This window comes from Vanessa tameamea, chromosome 27 (genome assembly GCF_037043105.1).
Source record: "Vanessa tameamea isolate UH-Manoa-2023 chromosome 27, ilVanTame1 primary haplotype, whole genome shotgun sequence".
NCBI classification, from domain to species: Eukaryota; Metazoa; Arthropoda; class Insecta; order Lepidoptera; family Nymphalidae; genus Vanessa; species Vanessa tameamea.
Window position 1 is genome coordinate 4,099,494 of NC_087335.1, and position 23,375 is coordinate 4,122,868.

Here is a 23,375-nt window from a genome sequence, read left to right on the forward strand (position 1 = left end):
TATTTAATTATTTATTTATTTAAATTTTAATAGAGTTGAGAGCCACGGTTGATGGCACATTGACAATGTAAGGTTTGGTTTAAAAATTTTACAATGCCAACGGATAGTGGTGACTTCTTGCCATCGTTCCAATTGCCAATCTGCTGACATATTTCAAATGAACAAAAAAGGTTATTGAGATTTAAACAGCACTAGCCACCTAGTAGGATATAAAACAAATTAATTATCCGATGGTTATCATAAAGAGAGTTCAGAACCAACGGCTCTATTATTGTATCATAGCATTTTTAATTTCAATATACGACGTTGTATACGTGAAAGAAGAGCTTGAAAATAAACCGATTTTACTTTTGGGGACGAAATATTAGTAATACTTGTATTTGAGTTGAGTTACAATTGTGAAGTATTTTATGTAATAGGTAGGCGGACGGGTAAGTTGACCACCCGACGGTAAGTGATCACCACCGCCCGTACACATTGACGCTGTAAGAAATAATAACCATTCCTTACATCACACCAATGCGTCACCAACATTGGGAGCTAAGATGTTAAGTCCTTTATTACACTCGCTCACTCACCCTTAAATGCGGAGCACAACAATACTAAGTAACGTTGTTTGGCGGTAGAACATATGGTGAGTGGGTGGTACTTAACCAGACGGGTACAAAGCCCTACCACCAAGTAAATGTATTAGGAAAGAGTATTGTATATGGTACTAGCTGAACCTGTGGTGAACCTTTTGACATTTATGAAACTTAACCCTAGAACACGATTAAACCCCTCTAGGGGCTAATAAAAAAGCATACTATATTGTCCTTTCCTGGGAGTCAAACTATCTTCATAGCAAATTTCATCAAAATCGGTTCAGCAGTTTAAACATCAAGAGGTAATCGATTTACTTTTGTATTTTTAATTTACTCTTTCATTAATTAGAACAAATCATCAATGATCTAAACTTTAGTGAGAATATTTTATAATTCGAACTATTTCAAAAATGTATCTTTAACTAATTTGGGTTAAGATTAAATCTATTAAGATTATTCCGGTTTGAGTATATACATACGTTATAATACTTACCCGACAAACCCGTACATAACCATCATTTTACTCTCATGATCAACTAAGTTATCCTAAGCAGAACTGCCATTTTGTAAGGAGTCACGTTTCTTTTGAAATGTTAAAAACCTACTTACCTTGATACGCTATTCTGAAACGGCTATCCTTTAAATTTTATAATTACTAGAGTCAAATTTCCATATCATTTTTTGACATATCACGATCATGTTCGCGGTTACAAGTTCGTTGTGATAAAATTGCTCTCAGACAAGTTTGTATTGATAAAAAGTCGATCGGATTCCTTAAACTTGTTCTACAATTAGCTACAAGCTTCAACGTATCAGATTTTGATACTATATAATAAATCTAATTCGTTTTTTTTTATCATTTATAATCAAATGATTTTATTTCTACTCTAGAATTTTATAATTTGCAATAAAAATAACGATCTATAATATAATTATAACTGGTTAGCCGTGATCTAAAATTAACTAATTTATTATAATCTATATACTGTTGAGCTGAGATGGCTCAGTGTTTAAAATTCGTGCATCTTAACCGATGATCGCGGATTCAACCCAGGCAAGAACCACTGAATTTCCTTGTGCTTTAGTGTTTATAATTCATCTCGTTCAGCGTCGAAGGAAAACATCACGAGGAAACCTACACGAATTTAATTTCAACGAAATTCTGCCACATATGTATATATCAACCAATCCGCATTGGAGCAGTGTGGTGGAATAAGCACAAATCCTCCTCCTCAAAGAAGGGGAGGCCTTTGGTTAGCCCAGCAGTGGGAAGTTTACAGGCTGTTACTCTATGTGCTGTCGGTAAAATCAATACAATGCCAAAGTTGAAAAATACCAAAAATCCTTTCTTAGTGCGCTTCTACGTCGTCAAAGGAGTTTCTATGCTACATTTTAAGTTAATCACATCTTAAGTTTCGAATCAGCTATGACATTTTTTTTGTCAAAAGATGACAAGTAATGTAGGAGCTGCAGTTGTCATCCAATGGTATTTGACTTATAAATATAGTTTATCAAGGTAAATAATGTTTTTTTATTGAACGTATTAATCCGATTTGAATAAAGAACTCTTCGTTAGATATTATTGATAAAAATCAATAATAAAGTGCATCAATCTACTATCGGGGGACGGGGAGAGCTGTAACGTTAACAGGAAATGAAGCGGGTTAGCAGGTATATTATAAAAAATAATTAATAATTATAAAAATAGTTTTCAATCAGATGGATGGAATATCACATAGCGTATGCTTTTTTTATTTTTTATGGCTTCTAGTCGCGCCAATATCACGTGCAATGGAGAAATTGTTAAATTGTTATAATAATAACATACTAGCATATACCTACTACGCGGGACTCGTAATTGGAAGACGACATACTGTTCGACTAAATTTTACTTAGTGGTAAGGTTTTTTGAAAGCCGCCCGGAAAGGTACTAACTCATTATACTATTTCAGTTGCCAAGGTTGGTGGCGCTTGAGCGATGTAAGGAATGGTTATTCAAGGTTCATTGGCATCGGTGATCACTTAACACCAGGCCGCCTTTGCTATAAAAAAAGAGGAACTACACAAGGTGAACAAGAAAGTAACAGTTGATTGTGTCGATAAATAAAAGTTTCTAAAATATCCTTTACTAAATTGTAATTCTAGAAGAATTACATGTGTTTCTTTTTCTTGTATAAGTATACGGACGAGCAAATAGTCTGATGGTAAGTGATCACCAACACGCATAGACGATGGCGCTGAAACATTAAAAATTCCTTACATCGCCAATGATCGTCTAAGATGTTATGTCCTTGTGCCTGTAGTTGCACTGGCTCACTCACCCTTCATACCGAAACATAGCGGTAAGTACTGCTACTTGGTGGTACAATATCTGATGAGTAGGACGAACCTACCCGAACGGGCTTGCACAAAGCCCTATCACCAAGTGAAAAATGTTTTATTTTTTAATATTGAGAAATATCTGAAATATCTCATCAGGCTTTTTAGCATTGTCACGGTTAAGCAATTTTCAATAACATTTGAAAACGCCTAAAGGCGATCGTTTCTTTTCGAGTCTAAGTAATTTATCGTCATATCCAAAGTCTATATGAACAAAGCTTATATAACCTTATTTAATATTAAAAATACAAAAATATTTGTTAAATGTTTGTTACTCATACACGACAAAACGGCTAAAAGGATCTGAACGATATTTGGCACAGAGATAGATTATAGCTTGGAATAGCACTTTGGTTTTTGATCCCGGATATAAGTACCTAACATCTGCAGGGGAAACTAGTATTGTCATAAAACATTTAAACATAATAATTTATTCAATGTCGTATGTGGCAAAGTCCGACAAACTTTCGCCTGTGTATATATTAATTGTCATGGGGATCGGTTAAAAGGTCTTAAAGTTGACGTGCTGCAGTACTATTGAGCCGTGAGTTACAAAATTGTAAAAATAATATATAAATATAATTATGAAAAAATATGTGCCCACTTTCAAATTGATTGGTCAAAGTGCCGATTAATTTCAAACAGACATACCGACATATTTTTTTATATATACAACTAAGTATCGTCTTTATTGTGATATGTACATGTTTACTGTTGGTTAAAAAAACCTAAAGCTAAGGAACGCCAGTCTACAGTTGCGAATACCGATTTAGATGGAACATTCTTCGGATCTAAAAGGATACCAAGTTCATTGCTCTTCGAGATGCAGCATCGACTCAATCTAGACATAAATTCCTAAGGAACTCATCAATAAATATTAGACTTATATTCAAGCCGTTAGAAATATTGGTGCAGACGATTGAATATCGGTAGTATGGCTTTGTGCAAGCCCGTCTAGGTAGCTACTAATGAAGCATCATATATTTCTACAGCCAAGTAGAAATACTTTGTTCCGGTTTGAACTACAGCCTTTACCTTCTTAGTTCCCAAAATGGTGACGCATTGATGGTGAAAGAATGGTCAAAATTTTGTATTGCGCCAATGAGTCTATGAGCGTTTGTAAGCATGATGGTTTATTTTCCCGTCCGTCTAATTGTTTCATAAAAATAATCCTACATTAGAATATAAATGCCTCGTTTTTCAAAAGCTTGGAAAGCTCAAATTAGCGCTTCTAAGCTACCGTGTCTACTTTTTGTAGAGAAATACAAAACGGTTATGTCTATGATAGTAACAAAGACCAAACTTGTACAGATCGTAACGTTTCCTACTGTATGTGTACTGTATGTAACTGGTCTTTTTAAAATGCGTACCATTGTAGTTGTAATACTAAGCTTTTATGAAAGCTCTAACAAGATTGCTATCTCTTGCTTATGTGAGAGGTTAAATAGAATCACTTGTTTTAATTCAATCACAGTAGAGATTGGTTTCAATGGAACAAACATTTTTGTCCACAGAAGTTAATTTTACAAAGTATTTTATACATTTCAATAAAGATGTCGAAGTCCATCTAAATGTATCCTAAGTAATCTTGACCAATTTTTAAAATATTAACATAGACGTCTTTAAATGAGAAAATCATGGGTGATTTTTTAAAGGATATGTAAATCAAAGTACAGATGGAACTTAGCTAATTCCTTTCCCATTCGGAAAACATTTTCGGTGAGATTACTTTTAAATTCTAGATAGAAAGATCAATGACCTTGAATAAAGACTGTTATCTGAAGCACAGATAGACTTGTCACTTTATTATTAGTGAAGCTAACTGGTTTACGGCTGCGCTCAGCAAGGTAGACCGTCTTATTTATTACTGCTAATAGTCGATAATCAGCCTTATAATTATTCTAAGGCCGTACAGCTACCAAGTTGGGTAATTCATCGGCGGTCGGGTTCGTTGTTACGGATTCTTGTTGTTTTTATGACAACACTATATCTGTATTGTTGGTGTTTATTGCAGTTGCAATTGAACTCGTTAAAATATTTATACCTATTTATAGTTTTAATTTGTATTAAAAAAAAAAACATTCTGAATTATAATTATAACCTACGTTAGAGCAGTGTTGGGATTAAAGCTCCAAGCCTTCTATGCAAAAAGAGACCTTTGCCCATCAGTGGGAAAATAACAGGCTTCTACTTAATTTAAGCTTTTGCCCAAACGACATAAAAAAAATCTAACGATCATGTAATTCAGAAGGATATAAGAAAATAATGAATATAAACTCAATCACATCGTACACGACATCCAACTCAAAAAAATATATCAATCACTGTAAATGTCTTTCTTCTTTCCAAAATCTTGCATCTAAACTTCAATGGCTTTTAAGTTTTTTATTATTTTCTCATTATAGATTCGAAGTGAGATCCGCAAAGACGGCGTGTCTTCGAAGTGGTTTTGTTCATTATATTCAAGTAACTTGTAGGTCTAACGAATTCCTATACATACTCTTGAGTGGCCATTGAAACCTTTTAAATAAATCGGAGAAAGTTTGTTCATTGAAATCTGTTTCGTGAATTTTGATCTTGACATCAAATTACAAATAATATTATATTAAACGATAGAATGTACCACTTGGTTGCAAATTTTAATAAAGAAAACAAAGAAAATGGTTGGAACAAATCAAAGCAAATCAAATTCCCTTATCCAATATAGAAGCATTACACTTCTTTATTGATTGTCAAATTACCACTACCGAGAAGAACCGGTAAAAGAAACTCAGCGGCTTTTTTGAATTTATCACAATACATATATTCAATATCAAAATAAATACCCGGGATGCGATCGTTTTAATCCCAAAGACCATGAACTCATTAATTGCATTCATAAGTAACCTTTTGCATACAAGCGTAATTTAACAATTATTTGTTTTGGCCACAGAGGCATTTTGGATGTTTCCTGGGATCCTGTTGTAACTGAGCACTTCATTGATCAGAAAGAGCTCCAACGACAATCGGTCAGGTAATGAGATATGAATGTAGGACAGATAAACAGATAAATTTATGCGAAAACCTCATTTATGACATCATAAGGGTTCTCTCTATTATAGTTGATCGCGCATTTGTATCCCTTTATAGTTTGTTTTTCAATAATCACAGCTAAAGCAACAGCTTTCAGTCACTGATAACTAAGGTTTGCTCTTCTTTTGAGACGACGTTTTGGAGCCTCTTCCAATACCCAGGGAGCACGAGATGAATTACAAACAGTAACATAATAAATGATAAATTGGACAACATCACATACATTACTCTGATCCTAATAAGCTAAAGTACTTATCTTATGGAAAATCAGAAGTAACGACGGTACCACATACACCCAGACCCAAGACAACATAGAAAACTAACGATCTTTTTCTACATCGACTCGGCCGGGAATCGAACCCGGGACCTCGGAGTGGCGTACCCATGAAAACCGGTGTACACACTACTCGACCACGGAGGTCGTCGTAACAGTAACAAAGCAAATGACATTTCGGTAGTTAAGATCCGCACTCATCATTTAAGACCTGCACGTTCGAGCCACTGCGTCAAAATATGGTAAACATTATGTTTAAATCACTTACAGTAATATTTTTACGTTATACCGTTTCGAAATAAAAATAAATTGTTTTTAAATTAAGTAGTACGACACAAGGTAGTAATAATTACTTAAAATTATATGATTGTGATCGAAAATACTGTTAATACTTACTCATATCCTGTCATGTGAGTTATATTTTCCTCTTTGCGTGTTTAAAGCGGACCGACCGCTCGCGAACGACTTTAAAACCCAATGATTAACTTCACGAAACGATAATAACACCTCGGTATATGAAAAATATATTTGCTACTTCTTAAAACATTTTGACAGTATGCAATTGTACGGCATCGTTTACTCGACTTGTTTAAAATTTTATTCTATATATTTGTAGTTTTAATAAAGTGTTAACTGGCAGGTTTGGCTCGTCAGTGTAACGGCTCTTAATATTGCAAGTTGTGTAGCTCACGGCGCTGCCACGACATCGTAAGATCTGTGTTTATACTAAACTTATAGTTAATTTTTCTATTCATTTTATTGCAAGATTATTTTTTGTTAGGGTTAAGGGAACTGGCAGAAATTATCACGTAAGGATATAGCGTTACGCCCCCCCCAGGTGACCTTTCTCGCTCTCTCTATCTGTTTCTTTCTCTTTTATATTACAGTATAGCATATTTGAACAAGCCGAGATGGCCCAGTGGTTAGCGATGATTTCGGGTTCAAACCCAGGCAGCACCGATGAATTTTCATGTGCTTAGTTTGTGTTTATAATTCATCTCGTGCTCGGCGGTGAAGGAAAACCGTGAGGAAACCTGCATGTGTCTAATTTCAACGAAATTCTGCCACATGTGTATTCCACCAAGCCGCATTGGAGCGTTGTGGAATATGCTCTTGCAAACCTTCTCCTCAAAGGGAGAGGAGGCTTAGCCCAGCAGTGAGCAATTTAGAGACTGCTAATGTAATGTAAAAAATGAACAAATTTTTTGTTATTGTCTTAATTCACACGAGTTTTTTTTTTTAAATATTTCTTTTTATTTATATATTATCAACGTTGTTTATTGAATCCATTGTGTATGTTATTTAATACATAATATAAAGCGTTACTTCGTTCCAACCGGATGTACCACGACACCTCATTTTTTTAAATAATTTGATCAATTTAACATATTTAGTGATTATGTTAAACAAGGACACGGATTTCGAAGTTTGTCGATACGAAAATAACATTTCGGATGTTTAAATTTAGATTTTCGATTATAATATGTATTTATGTATAATATATATATAATGAAGGCACAAATAGGAATATTAGTGATTCTTTGTAACTTTTATGTTTAAATCAACTAGCTTTGATGGTTGAGTAAGTAGTTTCTATGGCTGCAGATCATGAGTTTCCGGGTTAGATTTCTGGGCCAGTAAAAATATTAAGTTACGTAGCAACCCGCCTTGTCTGTCGGGATACCGTCTCATTATGCTTTTAATCATTGGTAATAAATATAAAAAATAGAATACAAGCTTTTTCTCGGATTATATACAAATTTTATTACATGTTTTTTTTTATTTGGTTTTGGATGCAACCCATGCATCGGGCTTACCTGTCAAAAAGTTAACCAGGACTTGCGAAGTTAGCACTCGGATCGCACGTAAATCCTGTGCTTAAACTACTTTTGGTCATTCCTTTGTCGTCCCGTCGAGTTATAATGAGGAACAGATAAGTATACTTTAGCACACATAATTGTTCAATTTATGTCCTGTGCAGTTGTCTAATATCCCACGAGAATGGCTGCAGTGGCCGAAATGAACCAGGGCTCATCATCAAAACCTCATTTAATCACTACTCTCAAAGTACGTATATTTTTTTGTCGATCGAAATCCAGTCGGTTTCCTGTAGGACGAGTTTAACGAGTTTTATTGTTTCAAGATGATTTTAAGAAACTCTTCCATGTACAGTCAGCATCAAAATATGTTAATTTTACAACTAATTAAGGACTAATTCGTGCTGTGGTTACAATTAGCTACACCATTGTACGAGGTTTGATTTCCGGTTATGAAGTATGTATTTATGTTAGATTAGGATTGTGTTGTGTTTCGAGTGCCATAACATATGTAGTTAGTGTCAATTTTACGCTTAGTTTTAAATTATTGTCCTAATATAAACTTATTCTATGTATATTTTGTAAAAAAAAAACTATTTTTTGACGAAATACCCAAAACATAATATCTGTATGAAAATATATGCTACTGCATATATATTTTTGTAGCGACTTATATAGTCCTATGTTTTTGAAGTATATAAAGACTTCAGTAACGTAGTACTTTCTGCTATACATTCTGTAGTATGTTAAGTATCAGCATTGCACCCGTGCGAAGCCGGGGCGGGTCGGTGGTCTCTTGATATGACGATAGAGCTTGTGCAATTAAATACTCGTTTTGGAAACTTTTTTCATCAGCAATGAGTAAACTTTGCTCAAGAACATACTCAAGTTTAATATGTTATTTATTATTTACTTACCTTTGATGACTATCTTTGCTTCCTTTATTGAACCACCTGATCGTAATATAAAATAAAGTTTAAATATACTTCTATAACTTAACGCTACTACGAGTTATAATAATATATAAATCAGTTATTTAATCTGGACCCATTAAAAAACCCAATGATTAATTTTAATTAACCATATAAAGAACCCAATTTAGTTATAAAATATAATTGTAAATTATACCTTAATATCATAATAAATCTAAATTAGATTGTGATAATGTTTACGTATAATATAAATTATACAAAAATGTCATCTAATATTTGTTCATAGTGCATATGTAGTACATGATAAATTAATCTTTCGTGTGATTGAAATAAAGGTTATATTTGCTTGATAATGTCGAATCATGCGATGGATATTTTTTATAACTAATAGATTGTTTGTCTTCGCGTTGGTTTTGATAATTAATGCTTAACTGTGATTCTTATCTCGTTTCTTATTTCGAAAGCGTTGCCTGTCGCTATTGAATATATTTTACGAATATACTACATTAGCAGCTTGTAAATTTCCCACTGCTGGGCTAAGGCCTCCTCTCTTTTTGAGGAGAAGGTTTGGAGCATATTCCACCATGCTGCTCCAATGCGGTTTGGTGGAATACACATGTGGCAGAATTTCGTTGAAATTATACACATGTAGAATTCCACACGATGTTTTCCTTCACCGTCGAGCACGAAATGATTTATAAACACAAATTAAGCACATGAAAATTCAGTGGTGGTGCCTGGGTTTGAACCCGAAATCATCGGTTAAGATGCACGCGTTCTAACCACTGGGCCATCTCGGCTCTCATTTTACGAATACATTATTGAAACATTGAATTTCAATATAAACTATTATTGTGTTAAAGATTTGCCTGAAAAATGATTATCAATTTAGTAGTTAATACAGTTTGCTGGACGTAAATTGAATCGTATTAAAAAAGAAATACGTTTACAAATCTTTCTAGAAAAACGACTTATTTTAAGACGTAATTTCAAAATATACTTAAATACCTTATACACATACTACACGTTTAAAATATTCAGAGGTCAGTTATAAGATTAATCGCTTTGGAAATCAATTTCGGAATAACGGGATGTTATTTAGAATTTATCGACAAAAAAAAACACTTTGAAAATACATAAAACATGTTTCTATACATATATGTATGTACATTACTGGATAGAGAAGCCCAGTTGTTAGAACACTTGACTCTTAAACAATCATTATGGCTTCAAATCCAGGCAAGCATCACTGACTAACATTTGAATTTATAATTCATCTCGTGCCTACCGTCCGTAGGCTATGGTAGGATTCTAATAAAAAAATCTACACGATTCACTAACGTAGTGGAATAAACTCCTAAGCTTCTCGACCAAAGGATAAAAGTCCTTATCCCAGCACTAACACAGTCATATAATAATAATAATAAATAAATAAATATTGGACAACATCACATACATTACTCTGATCCCAATGTAAGTAGCTAAAGCACTCGTGTTATGGAAAATCAGAAGTAACGACGGTACCACAAACACCCAGACCCAAGACAACATAGAAAACTAATGAACTTTTTCTACATCGACTCGGCCGGGAATCGAACCTGGGAAAACCCGATATTATACTGAAACATAAAAGGTTATTTACCAAGTCGGAACATGATAAAATTCTACATTAAAATGAGTACAAGTTTCAATACTTCCAACTTAATTCTTTTTACTTGTATTCCATCCCGTCTATTTCTGGCCCCCCTCTCGGAGCCTAAAGCAGCTGTTCAAATACATATCTTTGAAATAATTAGTGCTTGCTATAAATATATCCAGGGATCAGTCATGAGTTTGTGTTAGAAGGTTGCGTGATCGAATCAAAAAATATACATGTCCTGCCTGACAATCAACTAATACTAAAATCATTTTCAGTCTTGGTTTGAGAATTTGTGAAATTGTGAATTGTGAAAACATGTATTTAAGATAATTTATCGTGTCGTTTGTTCAGTGCAATTTTTTTTTTAGTGACCTTATTATGGCGACAAGGTTAGCTAAACTAAATATATTTACCAATAATTTGCATTCAACTGTATTAAAAAATTACGCAAACGTATAATAAGGTTCTACATAAAACATATGTAACTATATCATAATATACATTTCTATTGGTCGGTATATTTTTACCGACTTAAACAATCAGCGTCATATACACCAGTTTACTCAAAACCTTTAATGAATTATACACCTAAACCTTTCAAGTCATTGAAATCGGGCCAACATTATTTCAACTCCTGCTCGTTGGCCGTATGTATATACATCTATATACATATAATAAAATTGGAGTGTCTGTTTGTAATATTAAAATAACCCCTTTTTACTAAATGAATATACTCGTATATGTATACATGGTACACATACCAAAATAACATATTTTACAATGTCTGTCTGTCTGTCTGTCTGTTTGTTCCGATTAATAATAATAATAATAAGAATTATATATGAAATAATAAAAAACTCACGCTGCAATGTCCTAATACTGTCCAGTACCACGCGCAGCCCTCGCGCATTCCACCATCCGCCGTCACGACTTAATATCACAAAATCTGCCTAGCACAAAACTAATAAAGTATAGTAAAATCTGGGAACTAAACAAACGTTTTTGTTAAATCAAACGCGCACGAAGTCGCGGGCGCAGCTAGTATGTCATAAAAAATTCATACAAGATTTAGCCAAACTGACATTGCAAGATAAATAGAAGCTTGTAAAAAATCAAAAGATGATACTGTTTATATATTATAACGTGTTTACAGTGTATGACAATTTTCGTTTGTAGTACCCAATCTTAATGGGGAGTGTCTGCGCAGTGTCATAGTGCGTAAGCGACGAAATTGGTGCACACTATATTAGCCTCCTCTCATAATCCAAAGGTTCGATTATTTGTCACCAGTGATCGTTAAGAGTATTGGCAACGGCGGTACATGCTTTCCAAGGCGCAGGCGCAGTCTCAGCCAATTTCAATATGTCCACCCAAATAAGCTAGCCACTAACCGTATATGCCCAATATAAGTCTAATTAAATAACAAAATCTAAACTAAAAACAAATAGACTGGCGACGAATTTAGACTCTAAATCAAACCAGACACAGAATTAAATGCATCACGGACTTACATCTAAAGGGATAAAGAACTTTATTTAGATATATTACTGATACATCAATGGAAAATATACCTTATCATCAACTGTATAAAGTTTAATTTCCATCAGATATATTCAAGGAAATTAATTTTGCGCCGTATTGTCAGTTTATAAAGTCAGCTTTTCAGTAAAACCTCAGCGCGAAATAAAAAAAAAAAAAACACGGTATAGCAGTGCGGGCAAATTTAGTGACAGACGAAAGCATGCAAAGAGTAAGGGCAGAAATAATGCACTGGTATTTTAAGCGTGCCGCACATTGAAGATTTTAACGCCACATGTGTGTTTATTTTTAAATCTTCATCATGATAAATTTTGAAAAGTTTTTTTTTTCCTTTGATAGTCTAGGTTTATGTAAAACTACTGTTATAATAGTTTTTGTCGTGTGTATCCGCTAAACAAGATTTTGGAGGATATTGGAGGAGCGTTGAGGAGGAGGAGTGGAGGAGGTTGTAACAAGTCTTCTCTTTAAGAAGAAAGGAGGCATTAGCCGGTCTTTGAAACATTAATAAGCTTAATGTTTGTTATAAATCCGATCAACGTAGAACTTTAGTTTATAATAGTTCATAGTTTCGAGATACATTTCCCTAGATATATAATAAGTATATATATATCCTTATATACCCTGTACATAGAACAGTTAAAATGTATTTAATACTTTCGCCTGAACTGCGCATTGAACATATTTAAAAATGAAATATAAAATATTTAAAAAAACTTTTTATCTATAATTATGTTACAAAGTATCTAATGTACGCCAATATTTACATTTTTTAGCGTATGAAGAATTTAAATAGAATGTATTTAGCACTGTGATACATATTTCTATAAGACTTTATAACTAAAAGAGTTATGTTGTAGTCTTTACATTTTAAAAGCTTCAATTTGCATATTTCTACATTTACCGTAAAGGAAAACTTATGTAAATATTAATCTTAAAATTTATCTGTTTGTCAATTTTATTAGGGTTCCGTACGTAACGGGTAAAAACGGGACCCTTTTTTGCCTATTTTTGCTCGATATCAATAAATGGTAACAGGTAGGCACTGGAAATATTCTCAAAATACTTAATTGTATGTTTAGCAATATCGAGTTAAGTGCTGGCTCATACCGTGCACTACTTACTTAATACAGCTCTTTATGGATACAATTTTAAATTAAGTAATATTTTTTATTATCTAAACTGCCTGTTGAATATAAATAAAGCGTGAACTTAGGGTTTATAGACTTCTAGGCATGATATATAACTATTATTGTTTACTAACATACTCTGAAATCAAAATGGTGGAAAAGAGTAACTATTGAGTTTCTTGCCGGTTCTTCTCGGTAGATTCTACTTTCCGAACCGGTGGTAGCTTTCAATTTAGTTCAGCACTGTAATATGACGATTCAGAAGCTTTTATCAGTCTATTTGTTTTTGTCATTTAATAAATAGCAATGTATCATTTTAAGGGATTACTAATATTCTTATTCGCCCCTCTAATTAGGCTTAAAGCTTGTGCTGTAAGTAGCAACAACAATATCCTAAAGAATACATCGATTCTGCGACTTGTAACATTGCTAGGCCCGTAAATCATTTCGCCATTGGTACTATTTTGATTTACATTTAGCAAAACTTAACTATCAATAAAGAATTCTGTGAGAATTGACGTCGGATCATACTTTAAACTGTTTAATGACTTACATAACAGCCATTTTCTATTTAAATATTATAATTACTACCAGTAATCTTGTACCGGTGGAGCTATTCTCTAAGAACTTGAAAGCTATTGAACCTCGACGCTAATGAGGCCTAAAATAAACTCCTTATAACTAGAACTATTTATCCGGATGACATCGGTTTTCTAATTCTATATCGAATGAGTGAACTCTCGTACTATAGAAACATCAAAACGTAGATTTCATTTTCGTCTATAATTATTTGATAAAGTTACATTCATTTAATACAAAAGATGTATTAACATCCGTTTGGAACGAAGTTGCGTTTACTATGTATAATGTATTAAATAAAAGACACAGTTAAATAAATTAACACGGTTGAGAAATATTAAATGTCAATGCCGAGATGGCCCAGTGGTTAGAATGATTTCGGATTTAAACCCAGACAAGAACCACTGAATTTTCATGTGCTTAGTTTGTGTTCATAATTCATCTCGTGCTCGGCGGCGAAAGAAAACAGCGTGAGGAAACCTGCATGTGTCTAATTTCAACGAAATTCTGCCACATGTGTATTCCACCAACCCGCATTGGAGCAGCGTCGTGGAATTTGCTACAGATCTTATTCATCAGAGAAATTTACAGGCTGTTAACTTAACAAAATAGGTGTTAAAAATCTCGTTTGAATTAAAACAATAACTAAAAATAAGTTTTATATAAAGAGAAAGAAAGGGTTGAGACAGGGGCATGACCGTTTTTCCTCGTGTGACGATTGCTACCAGTTCACCCTACCTACTGTAAGCCGCTCAAAACTCTTCACTCCAATAAAATAATGATTCAAGATCAAGAGACGAGAAATGGCGCTGTTAATATTAAAAATATATTACAGACGTTACGAACGACCTTTGGGAACTAAGACATTCTACCACTAAACAATTGTGTTCCGGTTTGAGAGGGTTAGCCAGTGTAACTACAGGCTGAAGGGACATAACATCTTAGTTCCCAAGGTTGGTAGCACATTGGTGATGTAAGGAATGGTTAATATTCTTACAGCGCCTGTATCTAAGAGCGGTGTTGACCATTGTCTGTCCATCTAACTACATCTAAAACCAAAGATGTTATGTCCCTTGTGTAATTACACTGACTCAACCTTCAAGTCGCAATCGCAAACGAAGTAGTGCTGTTTAGTTTAAGATGAGTGGGTTGTGCCTACCCCGACGGGCTTGCACAAAGCCCTACCGATTGCAATTTTAATAAAGCATATTCCGATTTAATTAATGTAACATTAAACATAATAATTTAATTGCATTTCAACGGTGGAATGCGCCGAAATTCTTTTCGTTCCATTTAGTTATGATTTGATAAATAATTATGTTTCATTTCGATCTCTGTATGTTTAATTAAGCCTTTAATATAAATTATTTAATATTGCGTAATATTTCAAAAGCCTGAAACGAATAAAAACTTGATTCATATGAATAATTAGTTGAAATTTTTCAATTATGAGTCATTGTCTATGGTAGAGCGTGCTTAAATTAATTACTGTATCCCGTTTACATTTTATTGTGTCGTAATTTTTTCTGGACATTTAATGTGTTTGCTTCTAGAAGTTGTTGCTTCAAGAAATTAGCGTTATGTAATATTATATATATATTGGTATATCGGTTTGATTAATAGACGAAACCATACCCTCATATATTTAAAAAAAATAATGACATAGGTTTTTTAATATTATTTTACCGTTTCTAACTATATATATGACGTGCAAATTATATATTTGTTTTATTTTGTTATAAGTACGTGTGGATGAATGATATGCGACAGAGGCAGATTTCCTAACGATATATTTCTTAAAAATGAATATGAGATTATTTACAAAGGGAATATTGAGATCGTGTGGATTTTCAAGATTCTTGCCTGGATTCCTTATTGAAGCCTCAGGTGACCTAACATTTCGCCTCTTTATCGTTACGTTTTGATGGAAAAATTAACGGAAGGATGTTATCTTTGTCGATTTAAACAATATCTATTGGCGCTAATACTATTTATGATAATCGTTTACCCTTAACGGAAACCACGTGGTTAACCCTCAATTCTAATGAACTTTACGTGCAGGGGGCGTATTCTAAAAATACACGATACAGAATTTATCTGAATGTACGTCCAGTCGAGTCGGTAACGTCGCGACGCCGGCCCGTGCCTAAATCCTTTTGTTATCTAAAATATTCATTGGAAAATTTTCTTTGTGCGTTTTATTAACGTGTGGTGAGAGAATAAGGTGAGTTCGAATTCGAAATTTAAAATACAATGTCCTAATTTCTTTATTGTTTTTTTTTTTATAGACTCGGCTCGGATTTGGGTCGACATTTCATTTTTTTATTATTATAGTCAAATGTTTTGCGTATATCTGTGATTCATTGCTTACGTCATAGAACTTGTGTGGTAGCTGCTTTTAATCCGCAAAACGTGGCATTTAAAAACATCGCTGACTCAAAAATCTAAAATAAAACACGTTTGTTTGTTTTTCAGTTCGCAACTTTCGTATTTCTTGCATCCCTTTAAATATAAGTTCCTAAATATATAAAATATGTTCATAAAAGTTTCCATACGTATTATTAAGAAAATTGATTTCTTTAACAAATTTGGTACAAATAATTTTAAAATAATAATATCTAGTACTATTATTGTTCATATCTATATATGAATTATATATTTAAGCTAATATACCAACATTCTATATTCAAATTTCTTTTTTATTATGTTGTATGAAAAACTTCGCTAATTAGATATAAAGATATAAATACGCCCATTACTACATATATAATCAATTCGTATTAATCCTACGCACTTTTTTTTTTACTGTGTGTTGTATACAATAAAGTATATAATTGTATATAAGCTCTTATATCGATGACCAGTAACATAATCTCAAAAGCAATAATATGTATATCCGATTACATAATATATGTACTAATTAGCTATATCTCGTGCTAAAGCATGTTGTATGATAGGCCCAGAGTTATTATATATTAAGAGAGCAGAGCACGTAATTTTAGTTACCTAACAATATTTATAAAATGCTCAAAGAGTATATATTTCAACTCAGCATTTTGAACTATACCACACAATAGTTATCAGGCCCTACTTTAGACAATCAATAAATAAGTTCCTATATTTAAAAAGATTTTGACGTTGATTATGTAATAGTCAGTGAACACCCCAGTGCTGGGCAAGATCTACCATGCTCCTCCAATACGGATACGTATGTAGCAGAATTTCATTACAATCGAATGAATTTTTTAATGCCTGACTGGGTTTGAACCCACAACCTTCGGTTTGGATCTTCTAGATCGTTGATAGGTCGTATTGTCTCAATCGGATATAAGATCGTGAGACTCACATCGTTGCAGTTAAAAGGACTCCTATCGTTTCTTTATCGTGGTAGGTTTGAATTTGAATCCACAGTCGGTCCACACATAATCCACGATTCAATCCACTAAGCCATCCTAAATCATAACGAATAATAATCTAAATCAAAATTAAATTAACAAATAAATACTTCTCTTGCCTTAACATTTGTTTCCGTTTAAGAAAATTGAGCAACATCGAACATACGAACATACAAACACACTACTCAAAACAAATACATCGGTCCGTTAACAACTAAGTTTATTTCACTTGCGTTAGGATAACAGTATTTTGAACTCGAAATCGTCTGGAAAATCGTCGACTAGAATTTATATTACTAGCTTGATAAGTACTGTAGGTTTGATCCAACGCATTATCTCCTGAAAGCACTGTCTGGGTTGTATCTAATTTTGGACACAGGTCTAAGTCAATTCACTTGGACTTGCGACATTGAAATACCCTTTTACTGGTTAATCTTCTGCAATCTTCTTGTCTCCTGGTATTAATAGACTAGACTGGAATATATATATTACTAGCTGTGCCCGCGACTTCGTGCGCTTTTGAATTTAATAAAAAAGCCTGAATTTATTATTATTTTACATATAATTCTATAAAAAAGTATTACTCCTTATTAAATGAGCTATCTGCCAGTGAAAGTCCCGTCAAAATCGGTCCAGCCGTTTCAGATATAAGCCGGAACAAACAGACAGACAGATAGACGGACAAAAATTGTAAAAAATGTTATTTAGGTATATGTACCGTGTATACATACATATGCATTTAGTAAAAAGCGGTTATTTTAATATTACAAACAGACACTCCGATTTTATTATATGTATAGATTGGAAGATTTTATTGTACGATGGAATAGTACAAAATAGAACTAACTGTAGTAATCATCCCATTAATAAATCATATAAAATCTTTGACAAAATCTACTGAGTTGAAAAGCTTTCTGTAAGCCCATTGGTAGGTACCAACCATTCATAATGAATGCTACCTTCAAGCAGCAATACTTACTATTGTGTTTCGGTTTGAAGGATAAGTGAGCTAGTGTCGCTACAAGCACAAGAGAAGTAACATCTCAGTTGCCAAGGTTGCCAAGGTTATGTAAAAAAGGTCAATTGTAACCACTTACGGTAGTAACAACAATAATAGTACAACTGGTAAGTACACGGTACACGTACACAGTACTGTACACGGTAGTAACAACATAAACAGGCCACCTGGTAAGGTGGCCTGTTTGCCCGTCCCCAAACCGATGCCATAAAAACGTCCATTATAATGTACAGTCACAATCAAATATCTATTTACTCACGATGGCGCGCCCCTCTACTCAAATTATTGGCATGTGTGCCTACAATATGTCTTAGTGTGTGTGAATTGACTGATGTAAAAAAAACAACTGTAAAAAAATTACAAATTATATTATGAATGTATGGATACTTGGTAGATAAGATGCCTTCCCAAGAAGTTTCTGGTAATTTTTATTCTAGTGTGCATCGAATTTTTCAATGTGATAGAACATTTCGATCATGACTAGAGCGAGCAAGCACTTGTGTTTTCATGTCCTTCTGCGATAAAGGCAAATATCGTGAGGAAGCTGCATGTGCTAGATGATATTCTGCCACGCGTGTATTGCATATAGTATCCCGGTAGAAGCTCAAGCTTATGCTTATATATCTTTATTCTTAATAAACGAGGATGCCTTTGTCAAGGAATGGAATATAAAGGGCTACAGTTTTTACGCTCTCTTACAAAAATGTCCGAGTTCATGAACTTACCAAATTATACACTGAACTTCGAATTGATCATCAAAACATTCTTTAAATATATTCCTCGTTTATTTTAAAGAGAGTTTACTTCAGAAAAATAATTAATTAGTGATTCGAATGAAGATAATAAAACAAAATCTGATCAAACCAATCGATTCTGTACAAGAACTTCCAATAGTTGAACATTATGAAGAAATTTCAAGAACGCATGTGGTCCGTTTCAAATATAAGATACCATTGAGTTCAACGACCTTACAAATATAGAAGAGAATAGGAAACAAAATTAAAACGAAACAGGAATACCGTCGGCTATTCTCTAAGTCACACTCTAATGTCTTCAAAGTATTTCAAGGAAAGCATTCACGAATGAAACTCATTCAATAAAAGTTAAAGTTGAAAATCAATTAATGATTTCAAGGATACCTTGAACGTTTGTGATGTGAATTTTATTAATATATTATTATAAAGAATACGAATTTTAAAGAATTACCAATATTTCAATGAAGTGTAACGGTTGTTTTACGAAATGGCACGACAATAGCCCATGGAGCTAGGATTGAATCTGCGACTTTTATGTCGCTAAGAGGTTAGAACCATTGCGCTGTTGACGTTTATATTATTATTAATTTCATATTAATTTCGTGTATATATATTACAAAATATATTTTATTTGATTATATGAATTAAATAACTTGAATTAAGTTAATACAGAGCAATTTTATTTCGGCGACGCTTTATTGACTTTTCGATAGGATGAATAAATTAGCAAATATCTTCCGAAGATATAATGATATCACATTTGTATCGTTCCACCATCACACCAGGCTTACCAAGGGATGCACAAAACCCACACACTGGGGTCTGCCTCGCGGATACTGGTATAACCTGAGACCGTCGGTGAGGTGCCCAGAAGGTCGCTTAAAAGTTGTTTTTGGCAGGAAGGCAGATCGACATAACAATGCATACTGTCGGCACTTGTTGCGCTTAAGACGGGGACTTAAACGGGGACCTGAGTGAGAACTACTCATATTATTGTAAATAAAAAACAAAGTAAATAAAAAAACAGTATATAGCCATAAAATTATCAGTAGAAACTTAAAACTCATACTTGAAACATGATTTGCAAATTGGCAACTTAAGAAATGTTAATATTTGACGCAGATGTAAACACTTACAGCCAAGTGGACCATTTTTATTTATATTTCCTAGCACCCAAAAAAAATTAAAAATAGAAAACGGCATTACGTTTTATAACAATATTGAAATCATTATATAATTTCAATGAATTAGATATATTTAAATCGTCGTCATTGTTTATTGATCCGTAGTCTCCATCAGCTAATTTGTAAGTGATATCTTTCACTAATTTCCGTTTCGATCCGTCAAAGATACTGTCAAATAAAATCCCTCTGTCAAAAATAGCATATGTTGTCTGTTTTCGGCCACGGCGCGGATGTCTATCTCAAAACTATTTAAAAGATATATACTACATACATTTATGTGTTTGTGTGTTTGTGTGAAATAATATATTAGTAGTACTATAGTTCGATGGGAGGGAATTGGTCACGCTTTACGTGCTGTCCATAGCTTGAGGGTATCAACCAACTTCCAACCAAAAAAATATTGTACAAATCAAACTATATGTTTTTTAAATATATTTACAAACAATTCTACAAATTCCTTTCAATCTCTTGTAACAAAAACATATTTTATTTTGTTCATCGGTTTCTCGCTTTCTCACTAAATATTTTTTACTGGGTCACATGTTTATCGTACTGCCTACAAATGGGTCGCATTTACTCGATACTTTTTTGTGATAGGACCACACAGATTCATATTCCGAAATTTGTGGGCGTCGTGCGATAAATTTGCGAGTGATGATGAAATTGTAGCACTTAAGATTACTCAACATTTTTGAATTTCGAATTTTAAAAAAGTCTTGTACGCGAAGAGCGTGAGATTTTAATTGGAATTTTCGAACTTGAAATTTTTAAGTTTTAAAATGTGACGCTTCTGCCTCAAAACATATATTGTTAATGATGTTAATGATAATCAGAAATGAATAATATATATTTATGTATTTAATATTATACCAAATATTCACATATAAAATACAAAACTGACAAACAAATTTTCTCTAATTAAAAGACGCCAAAAAAATTGAAAATTTTCACAACTATTTTTCCATGAACCGTCGTAAGGTCAATATACCTATTATATTATTATGTTATGGTAAAACATCAATAAACATCCCATCCTGATTTCACAGAATTCATATAAAACCATAAGGTCATGGGAAACCATCGCCATCTTGTGCGCAGACCGCTACAATTAACTAAAGTACACAATTACAAAAAAATAAATAAAAAGTAGGCGTTAAAATAATATTTGTCGTGCCACATGGATCGGTAGGTTAGAGTAACTGGATGTGACTTGTGCGTAGTTTTACGACAATATAAGGATTTATTGAGTATTAAAAAATTTATATTATAATCTTATAATTAGGTTTTGTAATTTTATTCAATTTAAAAAAATATATCAAGTAGGTATTTGTAAGATTCTTCAAATCATTAAACAAACACATACAAATAAAGCTGAGAAAAAGTACTTTATTTAACATAGAAATGTACAAAAAGCCATTGAAATACTTAGGAATTAAACAATATTATGATTTTTTATCTCATAAAATTTATCGATGTCATCTAGGCCAATGCAACTTACCTACTTTATGTGTGAAAAATAGCAGTTAAATGTCGTAAATATTTATTGTCTATTATATTAAGGATTATTAATTTTTGAACAGAAATACCGTCTGCAGTCCGTGACGTACTGCGTAACGATACGCCATCCGTATCCATAATTCTCAAATCCGAATATATTTTAATTCATAAACAAACAGAAACACACTTAATAAAGATACATAAAACTTACTATAATACTAATCTTCAGAAGACTAAAACGACATCGTAAAGGAAACGAAATAATTTTTATTGTTTTATAGTCACATCCATTTGTTACACTTCCGGCGCACTTAAACCACATGGCTTAGGCATGTGCGGGACACATTATGTTGGGCGACCGATATGTGAAGTATAGTGATAATGAACTTAGATAATCTAAATTAAATAAATATTAACACTTTTAAATATTATATATTTCGACAAAAAAAATCCGACGTTGGACATGATGAATTGGCGGTTGGGCAAATGGTCTACCTGAAGGTATGTGGTCACAACCGCCCAAAGATATTGGCGCTGTTTTAATCATAGCTTGTAAGGCCAATGCGCCAACCTTGGGAACTTAGACATGCCCCTTGTATTTATAGATCCACTGGCTTACTTGCCCTTCAAATTGGAACACAATACTAGTAGCAATAATTAATATTGCTGTTTGCCATGGTGGTACCCAAACGGGATTATTAAATTCTACCACTTAGTAAATAATTTGAACTATGTAATCCATTTATGTCTCAGAAAGCCGTATGGGAAGAAATCTCCCATTCTTATCTCTTAAGTCCGCACATGTCGTACGAGACATTTCGCATAACTAAAAGCTATTAAACATAGTTTGATATTTATTAATTACGTAAAAACTTGTTTTCTACGCGTGAGATAAGACTATACTAATTATAAGTAATGTAAAATTAAAGCATTAAAAAATAATAGTCATATTATTGATTTACTATATAAACAGTGACGAAAATTATCATAATTATTATATTTAATGTTTAAGCAAAACAAGAAATATTACTTCTAATGTGGTACCACCTGCGGGGACAATTTATTTTAAAGCAATTTATTGTAATTAATATGCTGTATATTTAGTTAATTACATTTAATGTGTGTTATCTTAAAAGCCAAGTTCACGCTCTAGTGCTGTTTCGCGCTTACTCGCTTAAACCAGTTTGCGCAAAAAGGCGCAAAGGTGCAAACGGTACTACAGTATCACACACAAGTCCAATCCAATAATGTGTGCCATTTGTTTGGATATTCGTTGCAAAACATAATAAATATCTTCATTGAGTGACTTATTTTACGACTTGGTTAGATGATCCTATAAATTTTATTTTGTATTTATGTATACAAAGTTTGCTCACATAAACGCGTGTGTGATCAATCCAATACGAAAGTTGGTGTTATATTTACATAGCTAAAGACCGCGTTACAAATAGATATTGTGTTGTTAGGCTGTGCTATTATTTATTCGACTAATATATTATGTATGTGTGGACTATAAATTGAACTACTTGTGTAAGTGGTTGTATATGTGTATGTGTGTGTGTAAATATAATAAAATAAAAATTT

At 33.1% G+C, this 23,375-nt stretch overlaps 1 protein-coding gene and 1 long non-coding RNA gene across 8 annotated transcripts in view; one reads left to right on the top strand and one right to left on the bottom strand.

The window, feature by feature from the left end:
- LOC113392036 (irregular chiasm C-roughest protein-like) overlaps positions 1-23,375 on the top strand; it is an 87,429-nt gene that overhangs the window by 19,259 nt on the left and 44,795 nt on the right. The window contains exon 1 of one of the 7 annotated variants that reach the window (XM_026628243.2): positions 16,059-16,166. The exons of the other annotated variants lie outside the window; for them this stretch is intronic. The gene's annotated coding sequence lies outside the window, so the exon portion shown is untranslated. Of the gene's footprint in view, positions 1-16,058; positions 16,167-23,375 lie in introns of those variants that run through there. 7 annotated transcript variants of the gene reach the window in all.
- Positions 13,513-23,375, bottom strand: part of LOC135194187 (uncharacterized) — a 59,312-nt gene continuing 49,449 nt past the window's right edge. The window contains exon 2 of the long non-coding RNA XR_010309704.1: positions 13,513-13,587. This is a non-coding gene — a long non-coding RNA (uncharacterized LOC135194187). The remainder of the gene's footprint in view (positions 13,588-23,375) is intronic.